The sequence below is a fragment of the Protopterus annectens genome, chromosome 17.part0 (genome assembly GCF_019279795.1).
Source record: "Protopterus annectens isolate FY-2018-M chromosome 17.part0, PAN1.0, whole genome shotgun sequence".
Lineage (NCBI taxonomy): Eukaryota > Metazoa > Chordata > Ceratodontiformes > Protopteridae > Protopterus > Protopterus annectens.
In genome coordinates, this window is record NC_056751.1 from 705372153 (window position 1) to 705390017 (window position 17865).

General features: G+C 35.1%; 1 protein-coding gene across 3 annotated transcripts in view; it reads left to right on the forward strand.

Annotated features, from left to right (window-relative positions):
* The window catches only part of LOC122791825 (nuclear receptor subfamily 1 group I member 3-like), a 386827-nt gene that overhangs the window by 338800 nt on the left and 30162 nt on the right, over positions 1-17865 (forward strand). The gene's annotated exons all lie outside the window — the stretch shown is intronic.

A 17865-nucleotide genomic window follows, 5' to 3' on the forward strand; every position in this document is an offset into this window, starting at 1 on the left:
ATACAACAAAAATTTTACCCAATATGTAGTGAGCCTCACAGCTGAGAAAGAGATGTAACTTGGAAAATACAAAAATATAAAATTCCCTTTCAAATAATAAGGACCTAGCTACCCATGCAAAATCATCATAGAGTACAAACTATATGTGAGGTTGGCCTTCTACGTAGTCATAAAGAAGCATTACAGTTCAATAATAATGCTGGCAACAAAAAATATAAATCAGAAAACATTAACTGCATTAGCGTAATAAGACTCCTGCAAAGAAGATTGAAAATGACTAGCCTTAATCAAACCCATATAAAAATGGGTCAAATAATGGGCTTAAAGTCATCTATTAATCAACAATCCCCCGCTGATTCATAAAATCAAGTATAAATAATGGTACTGAATGGTACTTAACCTGCACATAAATACCTGACCTAGAAAAAACAAATATAAATATGATCACAAAATGTAGCAAAACCTTAATATTATATCAATACTGTAAACAAATGACCATGGTCATTCCCATATACTCTTAATTAGGAAAACTACAGTAATGAGCATTCATAAATTGTTTGCAACAATTCCATGCATTCAAATCAGCCCCAACCATCAAATTATACAAACCAGCCCCACAGGAATATATAGAAATCATAGGTTGATGACCCAATAGTTCTAAAGTCTTTGTTAATCACCAATTCCAAGTTGCTGGTAAAACAAACCTCATAAAAGAAATTAAAGTCAGTTTGAAGTAGAGTGCAATAAACAAAACTGAAATATTATCCAGGAAAGTACTGGATCAACAGAGTAAATCACTAAGTTAGCTAAAGGCACAAGTCATAAAATAGGGTAAGATAGTCACAAATATCAACAGTAGGCAATTCCAACGAAAGTACCTCAATACGCAAATTGTTCTTCCGCTTAATTCCTGGGCCCAAGAAAGTGTACACACCGTCCAATCACCGTAAAAATGTAAATGATGATAAAAGTACCCACATCTTTCACAATGTTAGAAATTAGTCTAAATGGACCTTGCATATAATGTCAAGCAATCCCTCCATCCGATTGCTAGGCCTAGAGAGACTGTGTATCTCATCCTGTTAAAAATGACGAAAATAGGTACCAGTACTCACTATATGCTCCCGTAAGTCCAATATTGAAGAAACGAGGCAGAATGTAGGTAGAATCTGATCAGCAAAAGAAATCCCAATAGGAAACCATAAGATGAACATCCACTGTAGTCGATGAGAGCCACACAGAATGCCCACAGTGAGAACCAAACAAAGCAAAGCCAAAGCCAATGCAAACCTGCACATACGGCAAGTGCAAAGGCTCTAAAGTCCAAAAGCAAATTCAAAAATAACAGAGCCATCACAAAGTGTGGTATAACAATTTAATATGCCCAAATATGCAGTATCATTGGTGAGGGGAAAAAAAGCCCCAACACCCAAACCAAACCAGTTTCGGCTCAAAAGCCTTCTTCAGTGAGAAAGACAAACAGCATATAAGTAATGGGGCATAAAAGCCCTTTATATATACTTACACAAATACAAGATAACCCTCTATTGGTTAATTACAGATGCTCATTTAGACCAGGAGGAACCCCCCCCCCCAGTTGCTTACACCTTAATAAGCTGGGTTGTGCAATACTTAGCTTTGCTTAATATTTAATTTGCATTATATTTGCTTTTTGGCATTGATTTATTATTCATTGCATGGTATATATGTGTTTGGTATCCATGATTCATGTGTACATACACTATATGGGGTCCTTGTGTTTATTAGGGGATCTCAACACTTTATTACAATGACACCTCACATCTGGGCTTAATGCAGTACTCCAGTTCACATATTTATGTTATGTAGTAGGTTATACAACATAAAGCTGTTTATAGATTCCTTTCACATGTTCAGTTTGAATTCCCTATAGAGAGGATCTGTTTAGTGATACCTTAATCCTATGTACTGCTGTGATGGCTTAATGGTTAACTACTGTGACTATGGTGTACAGGGTCCTGGGTTCAAGACCTGCAAAGGCTGTTTATTTTGTTTCTCGCCAGAACAGCGGCTGATGCATACAGAGTGGTTAAAGCACTTTTAAGCAATTGTAAGTGGGTTTGCATGGGTTTGCACGAGGGTAAGCAATGCTAACCTCCGGTTAAATGTGCTTACAGAGAGTTAGCTTCAATATTGCTTAACCTGTGTGCGCATTGCTTACCCCTGTGAAAATGGGCTTAAACTCACTTACAACTGCTTAAATATGCTTACTACCGCTTAATAGTGCTTATTCCCACTTACCACCATGCTAATTTAGACAGTAATGTGTACTGGTTCTTAGGAAGGTGGTGTATTAGGTACCTTTATGCGGTTATTATTCATTGCACATTTTGCCTTCCATTTGTATCCCTGATTCCTGTGTACATATACTGTATGGGGCAGATGTGATTATCTGTGCACTTTGCAACAGTATGACAATGACACCTCACATCTTCATTTAATGGAGTACTTCAGTTCACAAATATATGTTATTTAGTCAGTTATGCAACTAAAAATATTGGTCATAAAGTGATTTGACATGGAAAATAGGTTCATAGGTTCATAGGTTCATAGGTTCATACTAGGCTATCTGCCCGAGGGCATTTTTAGTATGGGGAACTATACCCATTATTTTGCTGTGCCTCTGTTGAGCAGTGACACTGAGGTAATCCATCTCCCATCCATTGGTCAAGATTTCTCTTGAACAAGGCCAGCGAGGTGCTCTGCCTCACATATACCGGGATTTTATTCCACAGCATAGGGAGTCTTTGGGTGATGAATCTATCTGGAATTTAGACTCAAACTGGGAATGACTGCTCGTAAGGCGAATGCTCTGCCCACTACACTATTGCTGTACTGATTCATTTGCATATATCTTGCTTTTTATCCTCTTGTTACATTTAAGCTGCATTAACCCTAGTCAAGTGATGGGCAAACCTGTGCACCTACGGTTAAATTTTATCTGTTTCATAAAAAAAATCTTCATATTTGCTGTTTTAACTATTGCTATTGTAAATGTGGGGGGATGTTGCTGGGGGTATGCGAAAACCTATGAGCGGTCTCACTCACTCTTTTATTAATACTCTGCTGTTCTTCATTGTAGAGGCGTCCCGCCCCCTGCACTCATACACGCTCTGCATAAGGTTAGGAGCTCAGGCAGCGCACCTTCATTAATATGCATGGTGCGCTGCCATCCTGCTCTTAAACAGCCGCTTCCATGCAGGACTAAGCTAGTTCTGCATGGAAGGATAGTGAATCCGGTTGTCTGTAGTTTTCCAACACATCAACCTTAAATCAAAATACCTTTACTTTAATCTGCTGTCTGCTACAAAACATTCTTTATGTGTCAGATTAGCTGTTTCAGACAACGCAACCTAGTACCAAGGAAATATGGTTTTCTAGCCTTGAGGGTAGTAAACACTTTCCTTATGGAAGAACAAACCAAAAAAAAAGGGAAAACTAGTTGCACAGAAACAATAGCAGCATATGACTTGCTAAAAATAGACTCCTGCTTAAATACTAATGCAAGATCCATGTTAGTGACTATCTTGCATTCTTATAAAAATAAGAAAATTGGATTCAAGCTGGTATTGCTTGTTTAACCCATGGCTTATTAAGTAAAATCAAAAGATGAGCGCTTTCACTCTTGCCACAGCTTTGTCAGGTCTAAGTTATACATGTAAGTAACAAGTAAAATATACTTTTCAATTTACCATATAGAAAAGCCATGTAAATTACACTGAAGAAAATAATCCAACAATACAAAAACAGATTGCATTCAACGACAATCAGATTAGCAGTCACTATTTAACCAGGTATCGAGCTGTGAATCTTCTGATTTTACATAACCTGAATTTTCTGCTTCGTCTTTACTGCAAAAACAATACAAAATGTAGTCTATAATACTTCAAACATATAAAAGCTTACCTTGGTTTACCTGTTTGTAACCTAATTCTAGCTAATGAAGAATAAAACAACAGAAACTGTTTCTTATTATAACCCTCTGCTCTTCTCCATCATTATTTATTAGTCTGATATAAAACTCAGCTTTGGCTAGAATCAGGAACGATGGCAACTTCTTACCCTTCTGTCTGTATCATCTATCAATTACTCTGTAATATGTGTTTAATTACACTCTGAGGTCAGTGAAACATTTCCTGTACTCTCTATGTAGTTACATGGCTTTGAAGACAAGCCTGCCTTGTCTTATACTCTGTACCTTGTGAATGCATATTAAAAATTGTTGTGCCTATTACTGAAACAAGTTTGTCCTTTCTGTAATTATAATTAATGAAATCTACTACTGTTTCCAATTTACTTAGGAGATTCTTGTTATGACAGTAGGAAAGACTTAGAGTCATTTAAAATAACTTCTGCAAAAAAAAAAAATCTTTTAAATTCACAACAGCATATTTTTCCCCTTTCATAAAAGTACTGTTTTAAAATCTGGTATGTTACTGTATCATGCAGCATATTTAATGTTAATGTCTGGTGTACCTAGATTTTCAAATTAATAACCCTTTCATGTAGGATTATATTAGATGTCCTATTAGTATTTTAGCTTGCCCCACTAAAATATCAGTGTAGAAACATATAATCTATATGATAATTATTTTTCTTTTGAGTCAGTGAATGCAGTCTGTAAGAATCATTCCTCACAAAAAGATTAGAACACTCTCAGATTTGTCTTCAGTGGACATGCAGTAAATACATTTCAAAATAAACTGCATTTTGTAATATCCAGGGCTCCTTTTCAATAACACAAAATAGCACTTTCCTTCTCTTAACTGCATTTCCGAAGAGAAACAAAAACATTTACTTTACTGTTTGATACTCAGAAATACTTATTTTTTTGCAATACTGCAGGTGCTTAAGATCCTCTTTAATGTCTGCCATCCTAAGAAAACATAACTTAAATATGCCTGAATCTGTATTACAAATAATTCTAACAGTCCTGTAATTATACAGCCTCACAGTTGAATTTAGTGGTTCAAATCCCATAAAAGGACATAACTTGTGCAAGTCACTTTATGGTGGCACATAGCATTTCTTCTCATGTGCAATTTTTTTTACCATTTAGTTTAGGTGTAATTATGCCATCATGAAAAGTGGGTTTCTTGATTTAAAAATGTATAGTTTTTAATTTAGTTACTTCAGTGATCCTAAACTTATTAAGTTTAATAAACTTGCGTTTCTGTGTACTTTATGCTGAGCAGCTGTCCAATTACTTCCTGATTCCATTTCATTCTGACCCACCTTCTAATGATGGAATTGTGAGGAGAAACAGTTTGGACAGTCATGTTTTCTGTAGTCTGCATCAGATTTTGTTAAAGTAACCAGAATGCAGCACAGTTAGTCAGACAATAAATCAAAAAATAAATACAGCTGTATTCAAGTGAAAGGTAACAAACATAAGATGAACAGGCTAAGATTCTTACTGAGGTTTATAGTGCTTGGCATACAGTGTAATAAAACAAATATAAAACTAATAAATCATTGTCTACTGATGGATTGATCGATCACTTTTAGAGAGAAAGTACAGATGTCTGAATCACCTCAGTAATAGCTCTACTGTATAGTGAGTTTGGATATTATACCACAAAGGGATTAGTACTGGAAAGAAAACATTTTTAATAATTTGCACATCTGTCCAATTTCATTCTCAGCTGGAGCACCTTCTGTGCAGAGTCTGCATGTCCTACCTGTGGTTGAGTGAGTTATAAGGACATGCAGTAGGTGCATGTGTGTGTGTGTGTGTGTGTGTGTGTGTGTGTGTGTGTGCCTTCTGTGAAGGTTGGGTGCCGAACTGGCAACTCAACACTGTAGAAACTCCACTGCCAATCAATCTGTGGACTGTTCATCTACTGTGGTGACCCCTAACAGGAGAAGATAAAAGACATTGCTTTTTTATGAAAACAAAGATGTAGCAAAGTGATTACTCCATAGTAGACAACAATTTGTTACAGTATGATAGTTATTTACAAAAGGGTGACATCTGAGTTTTTATATTGTATGTCAAGTACAAAGGACTTTACTAAGAATGTATTTATAGTGCATGGAGCGCCACAATTACACTCCAAAATTGGGAAAAAAATAAATCTTGTTAAACACTTTCCTAGTGCAAGACCTTAACTTAATGATGCCTAGGGTATGCTTAATAAAATCTTGTTAATGACGTCTAAGTGTTATTAAGAACAGGTCTCATAATAGGGAATAATGGTCACTGATTTGATCCTTTGTTCTCCCATTATTTTTGGATTTGTCTAGAATTCTAAATCAAAAAAAGTTGAGTTATCCTGCTGTCTGTTTAACAATGCTAAGTGATTTGCCAACTTTCAAAGCTGGTAAAACACTTTACTCTCCGACAGTTTTTTTCTTTTTCTTTTTTTTTTTTTCTCTTTTATTCTCCCTGTAACTGTTAGTACATGGTGTAGAAAAACTCCACGTACTACAAAAAAGTTTGATTGGGTCACCAATCGTAATCTGTTACTATGTGTTCATGATATGGATGTCAAGATTCACTTCTCCAGCTTCACGCCTGAAGTGAATTTTTTGGCATTCTGAAGTACATAATAAGCTGGTTATGATCGAAGACCCAGTCATAATTCTCTGTATTTATTTTATGTATATTAGCATACCAGGTAGTACATTGATAAAACCTGGCCAATTTCAGGCACATCCTGGATGAATATATTTTCATAGTTCATATGAAAAATGTTGACTGCTATTAGGATAAGGGCAGAGATTAAGAAATACAAAAAGTCTGAAGTTAGTATAACAGAGGATAAGTACTGCAGCATTCATCTAACACAAAGGATAAGTATTGCAGCATGCATCTAACTAAAATACAATAAAATATGATTGGTATTTGCATTGCATATAAGTATAATGTCAAAGTCAGTGGGCAAACAGAGAGATAGAGAGCAGAGGAAGAAGGAAAGTCTTAAAAGTTAGGTGACATAGTCATTTGAGAAGCAGGTACACTGGACTTGTTTTAAGAGCTACATTTTAAATTCCCTTCTGAATTTGGAGTAGTGGTACTTTGTTTTAGGTGTGTTGTGAGACACTGCCTAAGTGATGCAGCAATGGAAAAGATTAATGTTTTGTACAATGGTGATTAGCTCTATTAGCTGTAATAGTAGGAGCTGTTTGCAAATAGTGCCTTAGGTTACAATAATAGTTTTTTTCATGGAGTTTGACTGAGAGGTGACACGTTTTGTGATTTAATATTTTAAAGTGCAGAGATACCATATTTAGCCATTTGTTGTCTGAGCTACATTCTCTGTTACTTTGTGTGAAAATATGCTGCAAAGTACAAAAAACATGCCTACCTACTATTATATCATCAGAATGCAGAGCCACATGGCACTGATTCAGAAAGTAATTGAACTGCTGTTCAGCACATAGAAAATACAAATAACTTTATTAAACTTTATAAATATAGTTCCACTTAAGTAAGTAACATAAAAACTATATATTTAACATCAGAAAGCTCACTTTACATGATGAGAGAGCATACATATAGCAAAATGAAATGGTATAGAAAAACCTTTGCACATCATCTTTAAGAAGTGCTGTATAAAATAAACTAAAATGCATTTGCATCAAAATGTAAACCTCAAGTTGTCATGCTAGGAATGTAATCCCTCACAGTTTCAAAATTCAAACTGTACCATGCCTTTGAGTATGTATGAGTACATACGGGGTTAAGGTAGTGAGCTATACTTGTATAAGCAAAACTACCTTGTAAAAGTCCTGTTTAGGAAATCATGCAGGAAATAATCAGTGTGTTACTGAAATACATCAGCAAACTTCCAAATGTCATGCAATATGCACTTAAAAATACAATAATTGTCATTATTCCTGTGTTGTGAATCACATACTCTAAAATAAAACCTTTATGCTATAAGCAATGTCTCATAGTTGTGATAATATTACCTTTAATTTTATAATAGTTTACATATTAAAACAGTTTACTTCACATGTAATGTCATGTTTTAACAGTAATTTGCATATCATTACTGGTCATTTCCCCTTACTTTTATTTTTGTATCCAAAGAAAATAATACACAACAGCTTGGAAGTCTGCACAGTAGATGATGGAAGTGTAAGAAATCAAGCCTGGTATTCTAGAAAAAACAACATGCTAGAACAGTCACTTTTCTTACTAATTCCCAGTAATATTATTTTCACCTTTAAAATGTAAAATCTAAAATGTATCAGAAACATTGTTGGAAACCATTGAACCATCATATTAGACAACCCATTTAGTAAGTAAGCAGTATAACAATACATCTGGAATTTATTATGTTATTAAATGTTTCTACACAAGAACTTATGAAAATTGCATTTAGTTTTTACCAAAGGAAAAAAAAAACAGAAAAGGACATCATAGATAATTTTCTCTCTCTGTTTGCTGGGCAAGTAGCTATTAATGTTTCTTGAAGGTCATGGCATACAAGCTGAGTTTCTGGTTGCCATATTACTATCAGGAGAGTCAGTTTTTAGTCACTGAAAAGCTACACAGAAAAAAAGATAGATTTTCTTTCTGAACTGCATGGCATGCAATCTAAGTTTCCAGTTGTAACCTCCATTGCATATTTCTTGTGCTTTTTTGGAAACACAACAGTTATCTTTATTTTATCTGGGGGAAATAAGTTCACTTAGAGATGAAGACACTACATATAACTGCCTGAGATAAATCAATTACTGCTCACAGAGAAGACCATGCACAATTATTATTCAGTGAAATATTTTTTATGAAATTTAAATCGCATGACATACTTTCTCTTGAAATTGATTTTGTTTTACAGAAAACAGATTATCTTGACTTTAGAAATGTGGAAAACACTGCTAGTCTCAGTAAAGTCATTTGATCTTAATTTATGATACATTTTACTTTTGTCTGACTTCATTGGGCAACTCTGAGTAACAGATACAATGTGATGCAGTCATATGTACTACTGATTTAAGACTTTAGCCATCTGTATACTAGTTGCACTGCAAAAAGTAGACCTGGAATTTTCTTTGTCATCACAATAAAAAAATTCACTGACAAAACAACATACTATTGCTTTTCACTCTAGTTTGACTGGAAAAGCCCTGTCTGAGTAGAACACAATTAAAATTACTTTAATAATCCTATAAATTTACATTCATTAGTCTATTTGTAGATTTTTATTTTCTGTTAGAAACTCTTGCCATTCAAATACCAGTGATTACTTCATCAGGTTATTAATACCTACTAAGTCTGAAAAGCATTAATTTAATTGTTTCAAGCGCAAGGAATTTTCTTTTAAAAAACATCTTTCTAAGTTAACTTTGGTAACATGATTCATTACAACTATGCAATTTGAAAAATAAACTCTGCCCCCATTCACGCCTTATAACAAGAAGATAAAATGCTGAGGTGACACCAGTTCTTTAGTTTCTTCTTCTGGCAACACGCATACAAAAATGAGATAAGGTCTACTGCTTCAGTCACCCTTCTTCAACAATTTCTTTGTCAATTCTAGAAGGATATAGTCAATCAGTTGGTAATGAATACTTTAGAATAGATCCTTTTTCCTTCTCAGTTGCTACAAGTCTCCCTCCCTATCTCCCTCTCTACCATGCTATGTCATAAATCTGCAGGCAGATGAGATAATTTACTAGAGTCTTTCAGTTGCAAGTCTGACTGCCTGCTGAGTCCATCTCAAAATCAAACCTTGAGTTATAAATCATGTTGCTCTAATATATCTATTCTGAATAGGATTAACAGCACACTGATTTTGCACAACATGCACATCTAATAATAGCAGACTACATGCCGTTACATCACACAATCAACATCTGAATGACAGCTGGGACTGTTACATTTCTAGAAAATTCTCATCTCATGCCAATTACCTTTCATGTTCTTACATTCAGTAATCTTTCATGCACTTGACAATTCAATAATCTTCCGTAGACTTGACAGTATTCTAGTCATACAAAATTTGTAATTAAAACAAGGTCAAAACACAATGACAGACTGTTTCTAGAATGTTTGTAGCTCTTCCCATAGTTAGACAATGCTCGATGATACCCCTTTGTTTATAACAAACAAAACAGTGCTGTACCTTCTTATCTAGATTTGCAATAAGCAGTTTTAACATGATGTCTGAAATAATTTTTCACAGAACTCAAATATTCTTTCTGCCCTAGCTTGCATAGAAATAATATCTGAAATAATTCTCCTTGAAGAAATTAATTCTGACACTTTTGCTTTAGCATTGTACTCTTAACAATGCACATCGTTTTCAGCCAAAACTAAATATGGTGGAGTAAAGTGTCTTAACAGCATTTAAACCATTCATTCATTTATCAGATGGACTGTTTGTTTCTGTCCATTTATTGTGTTGCTGAAGTACATTTTCTGCCTTTCACATCTGTGCACTCCTATAGTTCTTTTTCGTAACTTGTAATATGTAGAGCTGATGTATCTCTACTCATAATTATTTATTGTGTATTTGCAACACTGAGCTTTGCTTTGCCCCACTCTCTCTTGAGGTGACATTGTATTCAAAACACATAATAATTTGATTATGTGTGGTGATCTAGTCATAATTATCTGTTATGTCAAGAAACTTGTGTCAATAAATTCACTCAAGAGGTAAATCTTGACATTTATTTCAAGAAAACATAATGGGGTGTGATCAAACAAAAAAGAACCATAATAATCTGTAATAAGTGAGGAGTTCTAGCTGCCACTATGTTATCACTATAGTTTAATAAAAGGCTTGGTGGCATGTTACAGTTTTTACATTTGTTGGTGATTAGATCTATACTTCACTTCTGATTGCCATTTCTCTGGTGGTAGGAGGTGTGTTACAGCTTTTAAAGCTGTTGGTTACTGAAGCAGTTCTGTGGTGATTGATATGTATGTGTCAGTGGAAGGTTCAGTTTCTTTTATAATAGCTGTGCCTGTGGATAAGCACCTGGATTATAACAGCCTTGTTTTAGCCTAATTCTCACATATGTCTCTCACTATAAGAGTCCAATGATGCATTGTAGCTCATAGCTGCTAACCTACATAGCATAGTGTTATGGTTTAAATGGCCACCATTTTGAATTCCATTTTTAGGAAGTGCAAGTCTTGAAACAGTGAGAGTGAATGTGTGAAAACTGGATTTCACTGTGGCTCAGAGTACTCCCTTTTGTCTGAAGTATGTCTATCTTAATATTAGTATATATATATATATATATATATATATATATATATATATATATAATAGATCATAAGTCACATTGGCAGTCAGTTTGCATGTGTAGTTGTGTAGCTGTAAGAATAATCTTATAATCTATTTTAAAATATAGGTTGTATATAGTCAGTAAGCTGAGCTATAATTTTTACATACATTTATTTTTTTTTACATGAGATTATTTACTAGGCATGCATACAACAGAGAACAGGTGCTTTCTTATTGCTAGAGAAACAGGTTGTAAGATAATTTGCTGACAAATATCAGTAACTGTTGAGTACAGTACAGATTAATAAACACAAATACATTTGTAATATCAACCTATATAATTTCTCTCAACTAATCAATACTATAACACACCCATCAAAAACTATTTCTCAGACAGTGGTACTCTTCAACCCTTCAACCTTCATACATTCTCTGAAAACAATCAACTGGAATATCCTAAAGACACCTACTAGAGAGGCAGTTTACTCACTTAACTCTACCTTCTTAGAAATACTCAATTCTCAAGAAACAAAGCTTGGGGACTCTATCTTAAAAAAAAAACCCCAAACAGAACAACATAACAAAAAAAACCCTCCTACAAAGTAAAAAAAGCTATCTCTCTCTAGACAAGAAATACTTCTTCACACCAAAAACAACAACAAAACCAACCTCAAAGAAAACCCAGACCCAAAGCCCAGAGACTTAGATCTGCTACACAGTTCAACTCCTTTTTCATTGACTCTATCAGCAAACTCACATCCTCATCCTACCTCTCTCAAACAAACCCTCCCCTTAATTCCTCTATCTCCTCATTCTCTTCATCTCACTGTCCATCTTCCACCACATCCACTATTCAAAATACCCACTTCCACCATAAAAACTTTTCAGAAACTGAAGCCCTGCACCAACGCGCATCCCATTAGCATTCTAATTAACCCGCTTCATCCATGAATTCCATAAGGAGGTAACAATTGTAACATCAACAACTTATTGCTATCTTGTCCCGTGCATCCAGCTTTCAACTCCTTCCACATCTGTTAGAAAATAACCTCTTAACCCCTACACAGCATGGTTTCCTGTCCTTTTTGAGACTGTAAACAGAGCTCGGGATCATCCTCCATATTGGTTTTCCCTTTTTTATTATTTATCTAACAGAGCTAATAATTTGGAAGAAGGCCACTTCCTCATTCCTTAGTACCCCACTCATCAATGATTTCCAATCAATTATTCCATGCTAATATCATCCAATACGCAGATGATTCTACCATTATCTGCTCTGCCACCTCTTCACCAGCCAAGACAACTCACCCTTGGAACTGGTAATTGAAGCCTAGAATGCTTTTACCGTCAGAATTGGTATCTTACTAGATTGTCTAACATTCAGATATCACTCAAAAAAAACCAACTCTCCTCCTGTTATAACAAAATTGCTTAATCATGAAATAGCCATAGATCCTGTCTCTGTCTGAAAAAAAAATGGCTCTCGAACTATCTAATCATCTCATCTATATACAGCTGACCTTAGCAACCCTCTCTTTTCCCCCTCCCTCTCTTCTGCCTTTAAAATGCACCTACCAAACAGAGTCTTAGGTCCAACAATCAAAACCTACTGGAAATTCATAAACCATCTTATCCCCAGGTAAACACTTACTATCCTGTAACCTTTCTCAAAAACAGCTCACCACATCTCTAATCCAATAATGATTTTCTCTTGCCCACCCCCCTCATAAATATACATCATCCTTCACCCAATATGCTTACAGGACTACTTTTTATCTAACAAAGCTTGTTCCTCTGTTTCACCTCCCTTAAGGTACTACGTTCCTGCTGCAAAACTCCTTTACTTCACATTAAAATTCTGTGTGGTGTGGAGCTTTCTCCCATGACTATTATCTACCATTTTGTATAAATTTTTCTTTGCCCAATGGACTATCCTGGTAAATCAACTGCAAATAAATAAATAAATAAAATAAATAAATAAATAAATAAAGTACAATTACAATACAAACAATTTCCTGGGGTAAGTTACATAGTTTGTGGTGCGGGGGGAAGATGATTTGCAATACAACTCCTCCAACCCAACAATGCATTTCCATTAATAATACTTGACAATTTTTGACATTTTGATTTATCTGGCAGCTGTCACACATGCAGAGAAATAAACTTTCAGTTATAGTCAGAAGGTTACAGAGGTTACACAGTAAGTAAGAAGTTTGTAAAGCATAGATAGTGTATTAATTTTATTGATATATCAGACAAGAAGAAAATTTCATGAAATAAATATCACAATGATAAAGAAGATAAACTGACATCAGAGAAGTTCAGGTAGTTGAATCAAACTCTCAGCTCAGAAGAAACAAGCCGTGCAGTTTAATATTTAACTGCAGTATGAATTCAGCATAATGTTAAGTGAGATGTAAGCAGGTTAGTGACTATTGCTGAGGAGTATAAAAGCCATTTAGTTTTATATATAATGGGAAAAGCATACTAAACAGAACCCTACTGGTTGATGACAGCATAGTAATTAATTTCAAAGATCTCTGTATCACAGCAGCAGAATTTGGGATTCATTCCTGATCTCTGGATATTCTATAGAGTCTGTATGTTTTTTGCTGCATCTGTGTGGGTTTTTTCTTTATTATACCAAAATACCCTTATATTAATACATTCTTATTTACTTTTGTCTGTGTGATCCAGATTGTGACAGTAAAAGGTCTACAAAGAATCACTTAATTTCTCCAGCTAACAAGCATTTACACAAAAGATGACATTAGGACAGGAGCTTGTAAAAGACATGAATGACCTCAGCCATAGTCAAGAAAGCATTTAGTGACACTGTGCCCATGCTACCGACCTACTGACCCATGTATTATCCTGGTTATCATCCTTGATACTCCTCCCAGACTATTTAGCTTCATTACTACAAAATCCAAGATACAAAAAACTAAGAAATTAAAACAAAAACAACTGCCAGCTTCACTGAAGACTGAATCCACAACGTTTAATGAAGCGCTTTTTGTCCAAATACTTCTTTGAACTTCATCAGATACTAACATTTACAAAAATCAAGTTTAAATAGTCCTGTTTAACCATGATTGAAATCAGCTGTCTCTCCATCTTAAAATTTAAAGGAACAGTAGTTAAAATAGCATTGTGAACATAATATGCATTTTCCTGTTCTTTAAAACTGCCTTATTTAACAAGCAAGTGAATACATTTATCGCAGCAGCAATATGATGAAAATCATATACAAAAATTGTGTGAAAATGTAAAGAGTCTCCTCATTTATCTAACCTTACATTATAAACATTTTCAAGTGAAAAATTAATAAGTAAAACATAATTTCTATAATGTTGTTACTACAGTATTTCATCTCATTAGACTTTTCAGTTTTAAACAACATATGATAGAACACATGTCATTCAGTCCTGGAAAGTTATAAGCATTGACACGAATTTACCAGAACAATTCCAAGTTTTCCTAATAACAGGGTGAATACCCCCCCCCCCCACTTGGATTACTGTCCACTTGATCAAGTATCCAGAATTTAAATGCATGTTCTGGATATTGTTCTATATGCTTTGCTAAAGCATTGTCCAGTTTGTGTGTATTAATACAGTATATATGTTCGTATATGCGGTCTCTCATTCTACGTTTGGTTTTACCGACATAGAATGAATCACAATTTTGTTATTTAGCCACATATACGTTCATTTTGGAATTGCAATTAACTTTTCTTCTGTTACTCAAATGTGTGCTGTTTATTTGCAGTGATGCACCTACATTAATGTATTTGCAGTAGGAGCAACTACCACATTGTTTCATCCCTATTGCATATGATTGGATCCTGCACTCACCTTCAAATATATTCTTGAGTGTTCTGCCCTTCCTAGTAATGAATCTTGGTTCTGTACCCAATTTGTCATCTATTAGTTTGTCCTCTAACAGAATATTCCAGTTTTTTATCAGTATGTTTTTTATGTGATGATAGTCGAGGTTAAAAGTTGTAATATAGCTCATTGTGAAATCAGTTTGGTTCGTACCTGTCCCAATGATTGTGTCCTGGACCTGATTTTCCATATCAACCTGACTATCATTCATAGAATATTCATTCAATCATTCAACCCAGTAGGGTGTTGTATACTCAGATTGGGTAAGTACACACCATTAATTCTTTTCTCCACAACTTCTTCTATTAGTTTGTCAGTCAAAGTACTCGGGTATGCTCTTTTTGTGAATTATTTTTTCAAAAACTGGCACTCACTATGGAAGTCCTCAGCTGTAGACACCATTCTGGCAGCCCTTACTAATTGGCCCTTTACCACCGATCTTTTTTGGTGGTAAGGGTGTGCACTTATATAGTGCAAGAATGTGTTTGAATAAGATGGTTTTCTATACATTTTTGCTTGGTATCTCTTTTCACCATAATTTTTGGTAAGTTGGACATCTAAAAATGCTACTTCATTTGGGTCAAAATTATATGTAAACACTAAGAAGTCTGCAGTCTCATTAAAATAATCAATGAGTTTTTTTGCCTCTTCATGTTTCCCTTTTATTAGTAAAAAGATGTCATCCAAATAGCGTGTAAAATAAATTATTTTTGAGGCTATTCCTTCCTTATTGAGTACAAATTGATGTTCCCAGTAACTCATAACCAAATTCGTGAAGCTAGAGCCACAGGGGGAACCCATGGCTAGTCCGCTTCTTTGCAGGTAATAGTTTCCTTTAAAATAAATGTAATTGTGGGATAGAACTATGTCTAGAAGTTCTTCCAGTAGATTGATGTCATTCTGGGGAGCCCCTTTCTTCCTTAGTAATTGACTAAGCCACTCTATGCCCAATGCTTGTGGTATTGACGTATATAAGTCCTTTACGTCGACTGTAAGAAGTTGTACTGACCCACTCTATGCCCAATGCTTGTGGTGTTGACGTATATAAGTCCTTTACGTCGACTGTAAGGAAGTTGTACTGACCCACTCTATGCCCGATGCTTGTGGTATTGACTTAACCCACTCTATGCCCAATGCTTGTGGTATTGACGTATATAAGTCCTTTACGTCGACTGTAAGGAAGTTGTACTAACCCACTCTATGCCCAGTGCTTGTGGTATTGACGTATATAAGTCCTTTATGTCGACTGTAAGGAAGTTGTACTGACCCACTCTATGCCCGATGCTTGTGGTATTGACTAACCCACTCTATGCCCAGTGCTTGCGGTAGTGACGTATATAAGTCCTTTACGTCGACTGTAAGGAAGTTGTACTGTTCGTCATACTTCAATTCATTAATTTTTTGCAAGAATGACCATGAATCTTTACATATTACTTCTTCTGCTGTTACATATTTTTTAAGTATATTGTCTATCACTTTAGCACATGCATATGTGACAGAATTCCTGCCATCAACTATAGGTCTAAGTGGAGGATCAAATAAACATTTATGGATTTTGGGGACCCCAAACATTGTGGGTTCCACTATTGTTAACACTATCATGTAGTTGTACATGTCTATATCTATCTTTCCCTCTATGAATAAATCATTATTGTAGATTTTGATACATTCATTAGCTGTATTGTATTCATTAAGGGATGCTTTCTGATATGAACTAGAAGCTAACATTAATTCTATTTTAGTTTCATAGTCATCCAAATCCATAAATACAAGGCCTCCACCTTTGTCGGGCTTCATGACACGTACCTTAGCTGATCTTATCAAGTTGAACCATGCTTGCTCATCTTTAGTTAAATTATACTCATGACCCCTGAATCTATTTTCCTTTTGGTATGTTGTAAGCCAGGAAACACACCGCTGCAGTCCCTGGTGTTGTGAACTCCCATGTTGATCCTATGGAAATGTGTATTTGGTTCTGAGGATGTCTCCTAAGTGTTGTACAGGGGAAGAAAGCACTTAACCTGGTTCGTTTGATTTTAAATTATGGTGTTTTATGAATAAAAGATTTTACAAAATCCAACAAGTGCACTTTCCTGCTGTGTGGAACTTATGGTGTGTTTCCTGGCTTAGGACATCTGGTTTTCGTTTTCTTGGTACCTGTTTGATGTCCTTCACCAATGGTCTTTTCGCACTTTTGGTATGTTCTCATGTCCAATTGACATATCTTTTCAAATGTATGTAACAAATTGTGCAAAGGGGGATTGTATGTACCTGATATTCTATATTGTGCTTGTGATTGTACAACTGTTACCCAATAACAATTTTAAATTAAGTTTCCTAACATACATTTTCAAATCAAGAATGCTGTTAGATATGTCCATTCTCCTTGCTGGTGTAAAAGTCATTCCTTTAGCTAAGGTGTTAGCCATCTCAACAGAAATATCCAATGTAGAGAAGTTATAAACAAAAAAGTCACCTTCCATATTCAAAATTATAGCTGGCAGTTCTGCAGTGTCGTTATCCAAATTCTCCATTACTTCCATTTGTTGCACTTTTTCCTCTGGTTCCATCTGTTTTGCTGACCTCCCCTTGAAAAACCCTGATAATTATTGTTTTGTTGATTGTTGGTAAGATTCTGTTGACCATTCCGGTTTTGTATACGTTTGCTTCTTCTCGGACCCTCATACTGGTTATTGGGAGCATCAAAACTACTGTCCTGTAATTCTGTAACATCCTGCTGAACCGAG